The 19,952-nt window shown below is 37.4% G+C and overlaps 1 protein-coding gene across 4 annotated transcripts in view; it reads left to right on the forward strand.

Moving 5' to 3' along the window:
- The window catches only part of LOC117417847 (caskin-1-like), a 117,458-nt gene that overhangs the window by 28,941 nt on the left and 68,565 nt on the right, over positions 1-19,952 (forward strand). The gene's annotated exons all lie outside the window — the stretch shown is intronic.

Below are 19,952 nucleotides of genomic sequence, written 5' to 3' on the forward strand. Positions count from 1 at the left end.
AGGCCATTACTGAGAGGCTTAACAGTGTATCTAAAAAATCATTGTCCATTGTTATGAAAACCTGAGGAACCCCAGATTGACCACTAACAGTATTTGCCGGATAGTGTGTTCAGTATGCTGAGGGTGTGCAAAAAGTCATTTTCATCTCCTGCGGGATGTAAATCAACAAATACAAAATAACAGGTGTGGGCTTCTCTTCAACATGTTGGTGATGAATGGGACCTGCTCCAATTTTATGGACTCGGTTTGAAAAAGTGGTCCTGTGGAGATGAGAGTCATCTCCGAGCTAATGATGATACAAGCATAAGCCTGATTACTTTCATCACTAAGCACAGCACGCAAATGACAATTTAGCGCTTAGAGAAGTGTGAAATCTTTTTTTAATTCTTTGATCAATGCGTTCTCATTAGCCCGGGCTGGTTCGTGAAAGCATATCGATTCTGCTGCGGTTCTCTGTTGGATTTCATGTTAGCTTCTCCATTGGTGGACTGAAGTCCATAATGAGGATATTGATTGAGTATTCTAAAGCTGTCCGATAAAGAAAAGCATTGCAAGGGCTGTGCTGTGGCAGCAATAGTGTTGGAGATGTCTCACAGGGGAGTGAAAACACCCGGCCTCGGTGAGGGTCTCTTCTGCAGTGAAAAAATCAATACAGCTGATTGTGTGTAGCAGTTAATTGAGATGGTAGATTTCTAGACAGGGAACCTTTTTTTTCAAAAAAAAGATAACTTGCCACCGATTACTGTAGTAATGGTAAAACAATCCAACAGCCGGACCCATGCTGCTGCTGGCACAGTGTGCAGTGCATCAGAAAGTGCAGAGCTTTCTCTCCTTGACCCACAAAGGAAGTGGGATAAGAAAGAGTCGACAGGAATGCTGGACACATGCATTGCTCCGCTAGAGAGTGATCTTTATAGAGAGTTGTTCACAGGGAAGAATGTTTGTTATTTCATAGCACCTTACTGGTGCAAAATGTTATCTGTATGTGTATGTCTATGCGTGGGTGTTATATCGATTAGAAACCATCTCCCTTCAAAGTGCCTTTTAGCAATTGCTAAGGAGGTTTTCTCTTTGATCACCTAAAAAGTCAGCCTACTGGCAATGCACTATGATACAAGATGGTGCTTGCTTTTATTTATATATTTTCCCGAAAACATGGTCTGACAGGCAACATGAAGAACAGCAGTGATTATTTACAAATGTAATCTGGTAATACTGGCTGTCTTTAATCATACTAGTTGTGTTTGTTATTTCAAAGATCTTTAATGGTGTTGACTTGGCGACATGTTGTCTGTATGTTTTGTGTAAGCGTCAGTGCTTGTATTTGGACGGGTGTGTGGGTGTGAATGCAGAATCAATCGAGCCCAGCTGTGTTGTGTCCTGTTCTCTCAGTTTGAGCGATCGCTCCTACTTCATTGGCTTATTTGGGATCAGGTCAGGGTCAAGAACTCGTTTGTCCCTTATCTGTATTCTGTAAACGGACGTCTTTTTTCAATCATTTCTGCAAAACACTTTGTGTTGTGTGCTGTGCAGCCCTGCTCTTAAATACAGCATGTATTAAAAGCTGATTCACTTTCCAGCAAGACAGTGACTGGAAGACCTATTTATGATGACCCTATCATTGCCTCACAATGTGTTAGGTTTCTATTACAATGGTTCCATTAAGGTCATCTTCTTTAACCCAGTAATAATGTCTCAGGAAATTATCCTTTTGCTTTTGCACTTAAGGGAGTAACACGTGTTGGTGCTGCTAACTAGACTGAGCCAATGTGAGGTAGAGGTGACTCCTTTGTGTACAGTGACATGGTAGGGTTTGTTGATTGGGGGGGAGGTAACAATGCAAAGCATACACACCTATAGTACAGTATGCACTAAGCATTAGGCAAGTTCTGAGTTTGTTCTTGTAAACAGCTTAGCCTGCATAGATCAATACTTATCAACTGGCCTCACCCTTCCAATGTTAGCTGGCACTCTAGTGTGTATCTCATCTTGCAAAACTAATTTATTTGGAGACAAAACACAGCAATCGGCCAATTGGCCTTGGTTACTTCAATAGTTCACACTTATAGATTTCCTGTCATCTGCTCAGCAATTTCCATTCAGAAGCAAGTGCTTTCGTTGCTAGGAGACGGAGTTCTTCTATCTCTATACCCCCAATGTTTCTACAAATCAAGATATGGAAACTAAAGCCTGGACTGGACTAGCCCAAGATATGTTCAATTGACACTTCTAATTAGAAAGCAATTCATCTCCTTTAATATACCGGAACTGTATAAAAAACTTTGACATGATAACATACTTTATTTGATAAAAGAAATCAAGGAAATTGGGTGTGAGGCCTATCTTCCTGCCAGACCTCATTTGTTTCACAAAAGAGATGGCTGTTAAAAGCAACTGTCTAATGAAATGATTCCTCCCCTCTCAACATCCCTGGATTGCTTTGCTCACAAACTCTAAAATAATTGCTTGTCTCATTAGTGATATATAGTAGGATCAGTCTTCTCATAATTCAGGGAGCGTTCATCCCACACTTTAAATCCCTCTGCAATGATTTACAGCTGATTTACTTTGGAGAGCTCCCTCCACCCCCGTATCAGATTCACATCAGGTCCCTCGTTCCAGTCTAGTCTATCCTGTTCAGATCAATGACTGATGGTGATTCGCCAGGCTGTGCTCAGCTCTGGACCTAGGCTCCACTTGCGTTCTTTGTTACAGGCAAAACAGCTCAGTATGGCTCACGGCAAAGTTAAAAAAACATTTTTAAAAAAAACTATTGAGGAGAAATGAATATAAGAAAGGTTAAGGGAAATTGTTCATAACTAAAGGCAAAGAATCCTAGTTTGGAATACTGTCGATGTGTTCAGTGATACTAAACAAACCCCTTCAGTTTATGCCAGTCTGGAATGCAGTTTATGAGGCTACCAGGAGGGGATGCCCTGTAAATTACTTCTTTTGGTTTGTGTTGAAATTCTCCCTTCTATTGGAGGTATGTTTCTTCACTGAATATTTAACTCTTTGCTGCCAGGCTTGCTAAGAATGTTTCACTAAAATAATATTTAAACATGCAAATAATTGACTCTATTTCAATGGTCTTCTGTCTTGGGGTGTAGGGTATACAGCTATGGCCAAAAGTTTTGGATCACCCTATAGAATTAACTAATTTTGCTTCATAAAGTCGAATGAAACCTGCTGCATAATGTTACGTTAACATATTGAATTACATACCACTTTGTAGTTTTCCATATATTTAACAAAAAACTGACAAGAATTGAAAATGTGACATTTCAAAATCTAACATGAAATACTATTGTACTAATATTATGGCTTCCAGTAGACTTTTGCAGTATAAATTTGTAGTTTCTTTGATTACATGATGTTAAATAAAATATCTAAATTATGTTAATATTAAAATTTAAATTTAAAATTATGTCTCAATCCTAAAAATCTAGGTGATGCTAAACTTTTGGCCATAGCAGTACTGTCTTGCAGAACCGTCTGGCTTAATTGCTAACAATACAGCCTTGCTTCATTATGGATCCAAAAGCCACCACTGTATTGTGATTCAGGAGAAATCAGCCCATCAACAAAGCAGCGAGCAGACTAAAGAAAAACTACAAACACAAGCTTGAGCTCTTTAAAAACCATTTGATTAAAAACTTTCCTCATAACAGCTACAGACTGGAACAAAATGCCATCATTACTGAAACAGGCTTAATTGTTCAGACAAACATGTTTTGGGCAATTGCTGAATCAATCCAGTTACACTCATTAGTGTTAAATTGCATATATATATATATATATATATATATATTGGTTCTCTCCCCGGGATATCTATTATATGAAAAGATATTCTAAATAAGGCCAATTGAAGGCTCTGCGTCAATCCATTATCAAGTAATTACTTTGTACAAAATATGAATAGGCAGAAATGATGAAATAAAGAACAACCTTCATTGGCTGCTTTGAAAGGGCTTGGTTTGTGTTCTTAATCATGATTTATTACTTTTTTCTGTACTCCAGAATATTTGACAAGCTGAAGTCCCCTTCTTAATAAAGTCAACAGTATATTTTGTCTTTGGTATTGTCTCTGAGCAAGGTGGAATTTGTGTTATGAGGCCAGTATTAACGTGACCCCCCCCGCCCCCCCCAAGGATAAGTGATGTAAATAACATATGTATACCTTAGTGTGTGATCATGGAAGAGACTGAGTTTGAACATGTGGTTGATTGATTATTAAAAGTCCATGATATCTCTTGGGTTGCTTGTACCAAAGCTGGTGGCTGGTATCAGCATAAGTGAGTGTCACATTGATGAAATACATGCTGTTTTGTTTGAGAGTGTAACCGTTTTAACCCTCGTCCTTGGTTAAACTATAGTGTTTTTTACAGAACTATAGCCTTTTTGTATATGTTCAGGAGTTTTTTTTAAAAGAAAATAACTAAAATCTTCCTAATTCTATGTTTCAAACTCTACTACTCTGTGCAATTTTGTGGGACGTTACATGAAGCTTTCATATGACACCTTGCAATTGGTTCAAATTTTAGTTTTCTTCATGGTTTTCATGGGTTTCTAAACCTTATCTTTCAACACAGCACAAAATGAGTCGCTTGCTTTGTACATGAAGGAATAATAGTGAGATTTTTCATGCGGATCAGTAGGATCTTAGATGGTCAAGACATGTCTGCCCAATCAAGCGCAGAGTTTCTTAACAGCACTAAAAAAAAAAAAAGAAAGAGATTTGACTCGGAACAAGCCATGGAATGATACTAAATAATGTAACTGCTCTCCTTTTATGTGAAGTGGCTGCTCCCAATCAGCACTTAATCATTCAATTAAAGAGCAGCCAGATTCTCACATGTTTTTGGTAGGGACAGGAATTAACCCCAACCCTGCCAACCACCACCAAAACACCATAAAACACCAACACTGTTTACAGGCAGAGCTCTAGCTCTGCCACAGATGCTCTTGGCAGAAACTGATCAAAGAGAAATTCATGGGGAACTCTGTCTGGGTAAATCTGGCCTACAGTATGTGATCAAACTAACTTCAGGTTACAAAAATCATCTCATCAGCTTGTATTCTATCCATTCCTAGTCAGGGACCTCCTCAGATATTGGAATTGTTCTGTTGTTTGTAGGGAGAAAGGAAGGGAAACCCAATGATCCAATTATCAGCACTCTCTTTTTTATTTGGCAGCTTCTAGTCCAGATCGCTGTTCCATACACAGCTTTTTTTCACCTCCTGTAAATACATCTAGTAATTACACACATTGACCTCGCACAAATTGGATGTGTTTTATTCTGTCTGGGGGTCTATCGAGATTGTAACAACACTCAACACATCACTTATGGATGTTTTACTCAAAAATGTTAACATGCGTGTAGTATACTGGTATTAAACTGCACTTTGTCCAAAAAAAGTTTTAGTCAAGTGGGTTAAAAATGTATTACTTGATTTTATACCTATACTAAAATTACAGTATTTATTCACCAGGTGCAGCTAAGTCCCAGACAAATTCACTTTAAAGACGGTAAGAGATAGATAAGTACCCCAGGATTATACTGGCAAAAAACATCTGTTGTCAACCATAGTGTTTGCAGTTGCTGTACCTACTGTAGAAGCAGTATAGTCAAGGTAAATGTACATATATGTTTTATGATTAATAAAAATGGTCTCACTTAACTGCTCCTTCTCGTATCTGGGTGCCCCCCCTCCCCCACTCCTGTCCAGGATTATGTATTCATAGCCGTAACCACCTCTGGCTCCAAACCTATTCTGTGAAGACAGCTATCCATCCCCACTTTTGCAGGTGTGATAAAGGTCATTTATTTTATGAATAATGCAAGACTGATTCATATTCCCCTCTGACTGAGGCTCTGAGTGTTTAATAAATCTAACTCTCAATCTCTGGGCCTGTACACTCTATTTTGTACAGCCTTGTGAACTAAAAAAAAAAAATGAAATTGAGTGCAAATTCCCAGGCTGCTGGAATAGCCGAACCTCACCCACCTTCCTTAAACGCAGGATGCTGCTAATGAAGGTTGAGTCCTGATGATTTCCTGATCTTCCAGCTCATGTGAGCCACCAGGTCTGAAGAAAATATTCTGTTTTTTTTTTCGAAACTAAAATGACTGAATAAAAGTGACTGAGCAGCAAAAGAAAAAGAAAGTTTTAAGCAGATTGAGCACATAAAGATGATAACTGGATATCAAAAATTTAAACCAGTCCATCTTTCAGGAATGTTTGCACAACGCAATGACTTAATGTTATTTTTTTTTTTCATAAGATGTTTTTGATCAATTGATAGGAGTGGTAGTATAATATCTGCTTGTGGAAATCAGTTTAAAAATAAATAATTACCACGTCCATGTGTACTTTTTGTGTGTGTGTTCCTCTGCTATGTCTTGAAAGCTGCTACCTTAGTTCCACAGTATGCAGAAGGTCTGTATCACAGGCATGTTGGTTCCTGCTTCGCACTGCCCATTAGGGGCCCTCTATTGTGCATCCAAGGCTGGGGGGGGAGTGGGTATATCTTACCAGAAGATTTGCAGAAAATCTAAATTCATTTGATGTTAGTAGTAAAGTTCAAGGTAATCAAGACATTAAAAGGGATGTTAGCCAAGGCATTAGAGAAGCACCCACATCTAAAGTCCAAAATAAATAGAAAATTAAAACAAAGGAAAGTTTTCAGTTGCTATTCTAGTCTGTTCTCGAGAGCCAGTACAGTTTGCCAAAATATAACAGAATCAGTATCTCAGTTTTTACAGTCATTTGACACGAAGAAAGGGCTGAGTGTTGACAGCTGTTCAGTTGTTATGGTGGTGCAGAACGGTGGTGCACGGTAAATACTGTACAGCAATCCATAAGCATGCATATGCGATCCTGAAAGTCTCCTTGCTGCAACAGCACTGTTCCCTTATTAGTTGGGAGAGGGGATTTTATCATCCACTGTGGAAACAGTGGCGGTGGAAACACCAACTTGGAAACCCTTCAAGGGAAAGCCTATAAACAGCTGCCATTTGTTTCCGTATGCGGAAAGAAGATCATTGACCAGACTGGGAAGTTCATTCTGCACATGCAGATTGACTACACTGCAGTATATTAAACATGTATATCAAGACTGGAGAGAAGGAGGATTCGGTTTCTTTAACTGTGGTATGGTAGAGCCCACTGTACTGTGCAGCAGACTGCAGTGTACCTACAGTGGTTGATCCCTCCTGTATGAGACATGTGATTGAGCTCCCTGCCCGAGTGCCCTGCAGCACAGTATCTCTGCTCTCTGCAGATCTATAGTGGAGCCTGGGGGTGTGGGGGCAGCACAGAGTCAGTTAGCCAGCTAATGCACAGCTAGAATATGCTGTGCATTAAAAAATGTATCAAAAGAAAGGCGCTGTTTAGATCCATCAGCTCAATTTAATAGACCCCAGTGTGGTGGAAATGATTAAGCTTACTTGCACTGTATGGCAGATGGGAGTAAACAATATATTAAATAACTGAAGATATATAGTAGAAAGTAGAAGCAGGGAAAAAATGGTACACTGCACCCTAAGGCATCATAATATGATGATTACTTCCATTGATCCCATGCACTTGCATCTGAATTCTCGTTATGAAATGGAATACAAGTAGTGTCTTAATTATGGCCCAGTGACAATATTAGAAGAGAACACAGCTCTGCTACATTGTCATTGAAGTGATTCTTCAAGAGCTAAAATATACTCTAATATAATGACTAGATTTTAAGCAAGCTGTGTGTACAGTATATAAACATTTTACATAGCCTGTGTAATAGCATACTATATATATATATATATATATATATATATATATATATATATATATATATATATATATATATAGTATTTCACAAAATTGTTACATATACTAAATACTTACAAAAAGGTATAATATTACGGTTAGAAAAAAAACATTTCAGTATGTGAATAAATCTGAAAACTACTGCTTATTTATTAGCAAGATGGTTTAGCCTTTCTAGTATAAGGTGCCCTTTAGAGAAATGAATTGGCTTATTCATGGTCCAAATTTAGCCTGGATTATAATGAGGCAGTGTTGTAAAAAATGTGCTCAATGAGATGGTGCAGCACTCTGTTTATGGTAATTAAACATTTAATTAACAGAACATTATTAAATATGTTAAGTATGTCCATTTAACATGCAAGGTGATTCTGCATTGTGGAAAAAGTTTCATTCAGTTTAAATACCAGTAATTAATAAGGAAATATTCATTGTAAAATGTTGTAAAGAATACTTGATCAGATCATATTTTTTTCTTTGATTTTGAAGGTTTCCAGAATGTGACTTCTTCAGCTACAACGTTGTGCATTGTGTAACATGAGACTCCATGCTTCCGGTCTCAAGCATTTTTTCAAGAGAGAAATACTTTACCATTTTGGTTCAATACTATGCTATTGTAACAGGGTGGAGGCTGGGCTTGAACCGGTGACCCTGCGTAACACAAGCAAGCATCTATGGGCAGCAGTGTGGAATAGTGGTTAGGGCTCTGTACTCCTGACTGAAGGGTCGTGGGTTCAATCCCAGGTTGGGGACACTGCTGCTGTTCCCTTGAGCAAGATACTTTACCTAGATTGCTCCAGTAAAAACCCAACTGTATAAATGGGTAATTGTATGTAAAAATAATGTGTAAAAAAATAAATAAATAAATAAATAATCTAATTGTATGTAAAAATAATGTGTAAAAAAAAATTAAAAAAATAAATAATCTAATTGTATGTAAAAATAATGTGATATCTTGTAACAATTGTAAGTCACCCTGGATAAGGGCGTCTGCTAAAAAATAAATAATAATAATCTTAACCACAATGTAAAAGAGCTGGGCTCGTCGGAATTTGTGGTTTTAGAGCTTTTAACCTCATCTCATCTCACTGACGGGACAGTACGGAATCCATAACGTAAGCTAAACTGTAATTTATTAATAATAATAATTTGGAAAATAGTTATTTCAGATCCCAGAATGATTAGAAAATCCAACGCAATGCAGCCTTTGAAAAACTAAAAGACTGTAAATTGACAGGATGAGTTTAGCAGCCAGTGGCGTAGTAATGGTTTCAATAAGTATACAGGAAATCCACTATTAAACATCGGTGAATGCTTAAATTATTAAAGACAACAGGGAGCTGAAAGCATTCAGCTTTGGAGCAAATTCTATGCACATGCACAGACCCTGAAGTTTTGTGAAAGCATGATCAGTATCAGCAATTCAGAGATAATGACTCACAGCCTCAATGGAATAGAAGTCAGGGCCAGGTTGGAGATGATGGATGCTGGGCTAGGAGTGTAATTATTCACAGTCGGACTACAAGCCTGGTTCAATACATTTTTACACCCAGAGAACTCCATTCTCCTCTGCACCAGTGTCACCCATTTCAGTGTCTGTGAGACAGGTCGTGGCAGGCCACTCAAGGAAGTCATTGGTTTCAGAGTGTGTATGTGAGTGAGTTATTCCAGTAGACATTGCGGTATAGTGAGGCTGGGAACAGCTGGTATGGCATGCTGGATAAGCCTACTCATTTCCCAATACTGGGATTTGATGTGCTGAATAATTGTAGTTTTCAGTTTTTGACACACATGCAGTACATTTTCCCTTTCTTGTTGCGTGTTAAAGTTCAACATACAAAAAAACACATACAAAACATCTGTGGTGTCTATGAATTCGTGACATAAATAAGTGTGCACTAAAAACATAGATTCAACTGCATTGTGATATACTGTATTGCATGTACAGTATATATAAAAATCTACAGCAGTACAATGAATATAAAACAAGTAACCAGTAAAGAATTAGAGAGACTTTTGCTATTTGCTTGAAGAAAATCCACTCTTCTCCATTAGCCCTGGTTGTATGGATATCCAGCTGTCACCATTACAGCCATCCTTCTTGCTTGGGCCTTGGAATCTATTTGCAGCCTTGTTCCTGGCGTTTTCGCTTTCATTTATTGTAAAAAAATAAAACGCCATTGTTTTTTTGATTCAGCAGTGGATACAATAAAGCTAACCTATGGAGCTTTTGAAAACAACCAGTGACTGTAAAATTACCATCTAAAAGCTCTCAATCATATAGATTTTGTATTATTATCATTTTTCTTCTTGAAAAAAAAATCCAGCAAACGTTATGCTAGCGGCGTCAATTTCATAGACTACTAGCTTGTGTAAGGTTTGTGATTAAGCTATTATGTTGAGGAGTCAGTTCCATTAAGATTTAATTGTAATTTGTGGTCATACTACTTTTGTCTTTTGTAGTATGATATATTCAGATTGCACAGCAGTTCTTAAATGCAATGATGATGGATGATATTGGGTTGTTTGTTAACAGAGTTTACAGTATATGTGCAAATTGTTATTGTAACTATCCCTTGGACTTTGCCTGTGAAATAAATGACATTAAATAAATAAAGGGTTCAAGTGTAGTGGGCATATACCATACCCACCTCATCATGCGGAGGTCAGAAATGGGTTTCTGTTGCATAACTGATCATTTCTAACAGCAGCAGGAATGTACTGACAGTCAGCTCTCTGGAAGTACAGCTCATACATTCATAGGTGCCGCTGAAATTAGCTGTTTTTGTATTTATGAGTTCATAAGGATCACGCTGTCTGAGAAAGGCTCTCGCTTCAACTGCAATAAATTTAAAAGTGGGTAATTTATCTGGAAACAGAGCAGTCAGTGCTGGAGAATGAGTCTGGAAGATGAATGAGTGCTTTCCTTATACAAAACTGGCATTGGACGGACTAAACTCAATTAGTTTAGGACCACTTTGGGGAAATAAAAGGAGATTTTTATGCTCGCTGAAAGTACTCCTGAAGATCCCCAATTGGATAATATCATAAAAAACAGTCGTGCCTTGTTTACCACATTGCGTGGGATTTCAATTTAATGCTGTCTCAATGAGTTCTCTGTATTCTCTGTATTTGTATCGTTCAGTGATATTTTAGAACTGTCCATTGATTGTGTTTTCACCCGCTCATTGCACATTTGAGGTTCGCACTTTTATTTAAGTGCCTGTTCAAAATGTAATTGCGTTGATTAAGGTTCACTACGTACAACTAGTAACTGGCTTTGCTGCTTTTATTTTAGGAGCTGTTTTGTACACTCTTATGCAGAAAATATATGAGCAAGAGAGCTAATGCCCAGAGAAATGTGAGTCCAAATCTACTGTACAGTACTGAGAATGTTAACAGCGATTTCATAATGTCTCATGTCTCTGCAATAACAAAATTAAGTTTAGGAAATGTGATTTATTAATGTCTTTAAAATGATATTAGCGACTCTGAGGACGATCTTCAAAGTTAATTAAGGCTTATTATAAATGGGGGGGAAAACCAACACAGATGTTTGAATAGGATTTTGACCAGATGTCTTGCTTTCAGCAAATCAAGGAAATGGACAAATACATGTTGGGAAAAATAAATTTGATCAAGGAAGCAGCTTTTGAGTGAGTATAAATAATTCAACTATACATTCTTGAAAATGCTTTCAGATATCCTTTATACCAAAATCATCTCTGAAAGGTAAAGCATCTATAACGTCCCCATCGTAACCGTGGAAAGCTTTTATTATTATTATTATTGCTTTCTGATTATGTTTATTCAGGTTTTCCAGCTGGCTCACTTTCTATTTAAACACATTCTTAGCTGGAGGGATAAACTGAGGAATTAAAGACTGTAATTAACAGAAGTAATGGGGAACTGTGTTTATTTGGACCATGTATCTTTTCATTGAAATAAGTCATTGTTAATACCACCACCAAGGTAATGAAAATTATCACTAGTGTGCCTCTTTGGTGCAATTCTATCTGTAAACAATATGTATAATAGGAACTAAGGAGTATAATGTTGTACTCAATACCAAGCTTCCCAGGTACTCTCTGCTTGTAGGGTACAATACCACCTGACAGTTCACTTGTGATCACAGTGACATCCCTCTTGTCACTTGACCCTCAAGACAAACACAAGGGCGGCTGTTTTAATTGAAAGTGACACAAAACAACAGGACCATGGCAGTCTCTGTTCCAAACAGAGTCCACGTAGGAGGACATTGTGGGAGGTTAGAATAACTGTGACAGCTTAGCGTTTAAGTCTTCCTGCCCTCTTTGCCAAGCCAGCAATGAAACACCCGCCCCCGTACACAATGTGCCGGACATTGTTAAGATGATCTCATAGAAATTGAGCTACTAAAACAAACAAAGAAACAATTACCTGTAATATCTCTGTTTCCCTGATAAACTACAAGTGGCATTTGTTTTGTCAGACGATGAATGCATATGTGTTTGCAATTTGACCTTAATCTCTAAGAGATACCAAGCAATAGGAGACACAATACTCTCGTTGTGTTGCACTTGGATTTTTAACGTCTTTGTAGAACTTCTGAATTGCCTACATTCTGGAACCACTACAACACTAAAATGTTTAATAGAACAATACATATTTTCATGAAACTATATCCAATATTTCTTATTTATAAGCATGAACTTATGATATCCCCGAAAGAAAAAAAATAGTAATTATGTTTATGTTGGTATTTTATTGAATTAATTTGGACCTCCTGGTGGTTACTGTATTTGAACCTACTTTCCCTTGGCAGCCACAGTAAGCTACACTAACAATGTAATATCTGTGCACAAAGAAATGTTTTGTAATATACCAATATGCCACTGTCTGTTAATAATGGCTGAATCTACAGTTACTTTTTGAACCACACAAACACATATGGCAAATAGCTCTTGATCAGCAGTACATTATATACCCCCTTCCTGCCAATTTAAAAAAATCAACATCTGGCTTGTGACTCTCCATCCGAGACTGATGTGTCCCAGATGTGTCTTATAGCTGAAAACATTTGTGAATAACCTGTTTATTCTCATGTATATGGTTACAGTTGTTGTAAGTGTTATATGTTAGTATAAATAGTACAAGAATGTACTGATGTAACACCATGCTGTAAACACAGTGATTGACCACACCAAGCAGGATACTGTACGCCTCCTGTCTATATTATAGGTTCAATACTGTTTCTTGTTTGATACTATTATTAAGTAACAAAATCAACTACATGATGTCGTTTTGCAAAGATGGACAACAGCTCTTGCAAATATACAATGTGCAATTTCTAAATACATTATGAGCACTATGGATGTTGCCATGCATCATGTCAGCACAGGTTACGACCTATAGTAAAAAATATTTGTACTGAAACATAAATTTATTTTTCACACGTTTTTCATTTTACATGGGGTCTTTTTGACCACCTAGCAAGAACAACCTTGACTCAGTACAAACAACTGAATTAAAAAGCCCAATAAAACAGCTGTGCTTTATTGAAGATGGACATGAGTAAGATCATAAATTTGGCTTCATCACTCACTTTTCTCTCTTCAAGGACAATACAGTTTTGAATTAACATGTAACCATGTTGATTGTAATCCTTCAACCAAGGAAAATGACTTTTTCAATTGGGCTCTCAATTCCAAATGGTTTTAAATCCCAGTGGACAGAAGTTGTGGAAATTGGAAATATTGGAAGTATGATATGGTGAGAGGTCTAGGATCATCTGAGGCCAGGAAAGAAGGCTTTATTATAGAAATTGAAACTAAACGCAGATATTAACAGCAATAGCCACATCGTCATAGAAATGTTTTCAAGTGGGTCCTGGTTATATCTGAATTAGATAACTGAATTTGATACCACATCCCCTGAGCATTGTCAGATGTTGTCCCCTGATTGATGTGCAGGTATGTACAGTAATGTCAATCTGGGAATAACACCACCACTGTTGCTTAGAAACAGAAGCTCCATTTATATGTGTAAGTGTGCTTGTGTTTGTGCGTGGGCATGTGTGGGTGTGTGAATGTTTATGTGAGATAGAAAGTGTGTGTGTGTGTGTGTGTGTGTGTGTGTGTGTGAGAGAGAGAGAGAGAGAGAGAGAGAGAGAGAGAGAGAGAGAGAGAGGAGGGGAGGGAGTGAGAAAAGCAGCTTGAGTTCATTTTGTTATAAAAATGGCAGAAAATACAGTGTGTCGCTTTAATTGGTATTTTTGTGGGAAGTGCAGGGAGATGTTTGTTTCCTAGCAACCAGTTTGTAGTATCTTTTCGTCTTTTGCTTGGGAAGCTGCAGATACATTTGTCGTGAGTCACATAACCAGCAGCATTGACAGGCGCATTCCTGTAATATTAATAGATACCTCAACAGATACCCGGCAAGCCCTTTATCTTTTTATAGTATATTTTGTTTCCCTATTATACTGTAGTGTTGATACACTAGTTGGCTTTTCTATAGCTTGCACATAGGCAATTCTGGTGGAAATTGGTCTTTTTCCCTTATCAAGCAAAGCAGCTTGGTCAAAAAGTGCTTACGATTTGATGGTGTGATTTCCTGGGAATCAAATCATCTATCCAGGTGTTACCAAAAAAGATCTTCTGCATCAAACACAGTTTTGTTTTAAAACACAAAAATCACAGCTATATATTAAACAGAATGCACAAGATAACTATTAAATCTATGATGAACACGCTGTTTGGTCTGTATAAGAGATGAGCAGTCGACAGGGACCACATTGACATTAGTGATTACACTTGGGGTTTGAGTAATCATCTTAGGGCAAGGGAAAGAATGAGGAGTGACCCGTGATTTAAGGATGTTGATCAGCCCACAGGCTGTCCCAATCACTGTTGTGGATGGGTATAATGGTCCTTTTGAAGTGCGGACCTCTCCCAGGACTCAAAGCTGACTGCTGCTGGAACTGGCCTGCAGATAACAGCTGGCTTATAGGTACTCTGTACACAACCAATTAACATGCTGCTCCACTGCACTGCCCTTTCACCTCTTGCTGTGCTTCAAAACAGCCCCAGACTGAAAAAGGCCTGCATGTGTTTCATTGTGGAAGCGAAGCTGTTAAAGAAGAGAAATTAGTTTAATCACGGCAAGCTGCTTCACGAAACCAGTGACCGTCTACCACGACAGAACACTTTTCTTTCAAACATTATAAGAATGAGTGTATTATTTTTACTAGTTAGCACAGTTAACAGGAGCATAAAAGTGATTGCATTGTCTCTTTATGGTTGACGTGGAGCTAAAGGGGGCATTTTGAATATGAAGTGTTCTCAAGGGTCATGCTTATTTATTGCAGAGCGTGTGTTATTTTCTCTGGAGTGTGCTGGTGTGCATGCGTTGGGTAGTGAAGCGTGGAGCCGGAATGGCTCACAAGCAGCTGAGCATTCCCCACCTCCATAAATCTACTGGCGGAATTCAGGGCACGTGTGGTGGTGGAGTTAGTAGGTGGAGTTAGTCAAGCTGATCTGTCCACAGAATATAGGTGATATATAAATAATGAATTGGATGCAGTTATATCAAACAGAATATTATCTGAATATCATAAATAATGACATTCCCTATGTATACTAATAAGAATGATAATGAATTAAAAATGCACAAGCATTCCAATGGAATTCAAATATTTTTTAAGGTGTTCCCAGAAATCATCTGGAAAAAGCTGAGGCAGTATTAAATGCGTTATATATTGGTATCCAGACAGTCATTTCTAAATTCAATTAAAACTCTTGATAGATGTTAGAATCCTGACAAGCTGTATCCCAGGCTTGCTATGCATTGTACTGACCTTTATGTAGCTTGAAGGTTGCATCTTTTACTGGGTGTAAGTGCAGACGCAGCATAATGTGTGGTTTGTCACCAGTGAAGCAGCAGGCCTGTGTTCTCTGGGGAGCCGAATTGAGATGCAGCTAGTGGCTGACAGCTGCAGCACGGGTTCAGGGGAATGAGGTCAGGTGGAATCAGCCATGTACCCATTGAAATACCCAATGGAACCAGCAGCAGCCCACCAATCAGCCCAGCTGGTACCGCAAACAGCGAGCGGACCACCCTCTGGTGCAGGCAGGACAGGCTCTGGGCATGCTGCAGTGGAGCAGTCACAACACAGGAAGAATTTTAATCCATGATCCTCTAAGGTCATGCTGCTTGTTACCACAGCAGGGTGCATGCATAGCGAAACACAGACCGGACTGCTTTGTTTCTTGTTCATGCAGGGATTAAATGGCAAACCAATTAGCTGCTTGAATACTTTAGTCTGGGTACTGAAATTTGACTGCTTCATGTTTCTTAGCTGATGTAAAGATTCTTTCCGGTCAAAACCCCAGCTGTGTTCTCAAAAACTGATATCAGTACATTTTGAGGTGGTGATTATGGAAAGGACATTTAGCAGTATTGTACTACAGTATATATGTGTGACTATTGAAACATTTAACAATCGCTTCATTTTTATTGAAATATACCTTCCAAAAATATGACAGTATATATCCAATGCATACTGAAACTGCTGCATCTACTGTAAATAATACACTATTATAACAGTTTCATTTTCCACTGTACAGCAAGTCAATCTTTAAAAGTTAGTGTTTTGTATTAAATTCTACTGGAGATATAAGATTCCTTGTTTTGTACAGTATGGGAGAAGGTAGTTCCTCAATCCTTATATTAAGAACACTGGCACCAGTATCTCCAGACAATGTGAATGCTAGTATTTTCATGCACAGTAAGTCTATTTTATTCCAATTTCATCTTGGCTGCTATCTCCCAACAGACAGTGGCACTCTAGTAACAAAAATACCAGGAGAGAGCTCAGAGGAGAAGAGCTAACATAATTAAATGGGTAAACATCTTTACATTTCAAAGAAATTCTATAAAAACCAAATAATAAACATAGCAGAAATGCCTAAACAGAGCAAAAATGCAGTTACTGTAAGCTGCATGTGATTCCTGCCTCATTGAAATACAATTTAATAGAAACTGTATTCATCAGGTTTCTGAGAGAATGCACAAATAATCTGTGGTCAAAATCTGATTTAATGATATTTTGTATTGAAAAAGAAATCAAAGCAGGACTACAATAAAAAAAAAATAAATAAATAAGGACATTTAATGTCTGTTTATGTTGTTTGGATATTGTGAGGGTTAGGTTAAAAGCCATCAGGCAAAAAGACAGAAAATCAGGCATCCATTGAAGTAGTGATGCTACTAAGCACTTATTTAACAAAAAATAAAACAAATGATTTTTAAACAAATAATAACACTATACGGTCCGCTTTTTGGATATTTTTTGTCAACAACCCACTAGCCCTCCTTCCTAAACCCCAGCTTTTATAAGACTTACCAGAAAGGCTGCAGCCTTTTATACACAACTGCATCAGTTAAACCGAACTGAATAATTGATCGGCACCCCAATCAAGATCCGCATTTTACTGCATTCCATCCACATTCTCACAGGGAAAGTAATTTCAACACGGCTCAAAATTAATCCTTTACAGGGGTTAGAAAACACACATTTAACCAAAACTATTGAACATTTATACCAAAAATAAATAAAACAAATATGAAAATTAAGCTGATACTGTTATTGATGTAGTTGGTGGAATAATTATGTGCATTTATACTGTAGAATATGGAAGTGAAAACAAATACCAGTACAAAATAAGTTAATACAAAATAAATCACAAAAATAAATGCTATTTACAAGTGAGAGGTTTTTCACCCTGTCAGAGGTACCAGTATTGTGCTCGCTACAACATAAATATATATATATATATATATATATATATATATATATATATATATATATATATATATATATATATTCACTTTGATAATCATTTCCAGAGCTTTGTTGGTAAATGGCTGCCTCAGCAGGTCTCCCTTCACAGACTGCCTGAAATAATTTCTGTAAGAACATTTTTTTTTTTTTTTGCAAAACATAGAGAGGTTCTTAAAGAAACAGACTTACTATTACCTGTCTGAGAGCAGAAAGGCACGTAGAAGAGACTTTTAAGAATGGTAGTTGAATGCCTACACAAAAACATGTTTTGCACCACACAGGAAAAAAAAAAATCTTCTAGCGAGGTATGTATCACAGTAATGAGCAGAGGGAAAAGAACAATATATTTGCAAGAAGTCTAGAAAACCAAAATAAACCCCTTTCACTAATACTAATTTAGCCTGCTACTGATTGTCGGTTTGTTTTAACATCCTCTAACTTTAAGATACTAAAAATTACACTGAAGACTTACCTGAACAAATAAGTTTATACAAGCTTACACAGACCACAAGCCAGTAAGGAAATGTTAAAGCTTAATAATTATACCTGTGTGCTAAGAGAACTGCTTTGCAGAGTCGTGTATTATCTGCCTGGAATAAGTATGGGTGGTGGTTATTAAAGTAATATACTATTCATTAACAAAAGATTCAGTCAGTATGTGACTCTGTAATACTGTGGCAGGAAGTTTTCCAGTGCTCTACTCACTCACACACTGCGCAGATCAGTCTCGATTGCTGTGATTGCGTGTGGACTTCAGTCACTGTATAAACCACATTTTATGCACATTTCACTTGGTTTATATTATTTTCTATTTCTCCTTATTGGACAAGCACTGGAAGAAAAAAAAGGAGGCAAAAACAAGATATGAACCACCTTAAATGAGAAAAACAGACTCAAAAAACTAGCAAGCAAAGCCAGCGGAACATGAAAGCCTCTTTTGTTTGGAGTACGGTAAGAAGATACACTGGAAAATGTGAAGAAAAAAAAACATGCAAATTGGGCACAGAAAACATACATGCAAAGCATGGAAGAGGTCTTGCTAAGAGTGTCCAAAAACACTGGCCTGTGAAAAAACAGAAGAATCGAAATTATGTAGAAAGCGCCAGTGTTTGATGAATCTTTCTCCACACTTGCTGCCAAGGACAGAAATTAGCATTCTCTGCCAGCTAAGGGGTATTAGATGTTTAATGCCTAGAAATTCCATAAAGCACAAATGTCTTTCTAGATTTTCTTTGTCATCTCAATGTTTAAACAGTTGTTGTGCATGGTACTCTTTACTCAATTATGCCACATCAGCCATATATTTTTTTATTTTGTCCAGCAGCAAAGCAAAATTGAATTTTTAATCTTAAAATGCATTTATATCATCCCAAGTAGTAAAGATTCATCTAGGGTTTTGTTCATATTTTTGAAATATGTGCTGGCATTCAATTTATAGGTACCACTTTTAAAGAATTCTGTCTCATTAATTAGAAATGCATTTGTCAACATATGTAATACATTTACATTATGAAATCCTTAATTAGCAGTGTGGAGTAGTGGTTAGGGCTCTGGACTCTTGACCGGAGGGTCATGGGTTCAATCCCCGGTGGGGACACTGCTGCTGTACCCTTGAGCAAGGTACTTTACCTAGATTGCTCCAGTAAAAAAAAACCAACTGTATAAATGGGTAATTGTATGTAAAAATAATGTGATATCTTGTAAGTCGCCCTGGATAAGGGCGTCTGCTAAGAAATAGATTATTATTATTATTATTATTAATTAACAATTTATTTATCATGATCAGGCACTTGTCATATGTGTTCAAAACTTATATTTTCACCTTGTGCTTACAAATAGTTTGGGACAGTGGTATCTTGTGAAGATATGTATCTTCCATTAAGAATATGTTATAAAATGTTGACATATTAAAGCTCTATATGAAAAAACATCCTTGATACCACCATATCAGAACTATTTAATGCTGAGCAATGTTTGGTCCAAATGATGGGTAACTGCTTACTGGGTGTGAAATTCACCAGTCAAAGTGACCCAGACAGTTTACAGAGTAACAGCTTGCCCATAGCAGCTCAACAAATGTTTAAGTTGTTACTGTCTAGTGTGGGGGGGAAATGCTACAGAAATGCCCTTGTAAACAAAAGCCAAATTCCAACTGCTAGCATGACTTTGTACTTTGTATATAAATAGGTGCTGTTCTCCAGTGTCTCATGCAGAAACGTTAGCCTAGCTATTGCTGGTACCATATTGTAGTTTTGCAGGCATATGTGGCTTAACAGAAGTCTTTTTTTGTTTGTTTTATAAAACTTGACTGGTTATG

The sequence above is a fragment of the Acipenser ruthenus genome, chromosome 13, assembly GCF_902713425.1.
Source record: "Acipenser ruthenus chromosome 13, fAciRut3.2 maternal haplotype, whole genome shotgun sequence".
In the NCBI taxonomy this organism is placed as follows: domain Eukaryota; kingdom Metazoa; phylum Chordata; class Actinopteri; order Acipenseriformes; family Acipenseridae; genus Acipenser; species Acipenser ruthenus.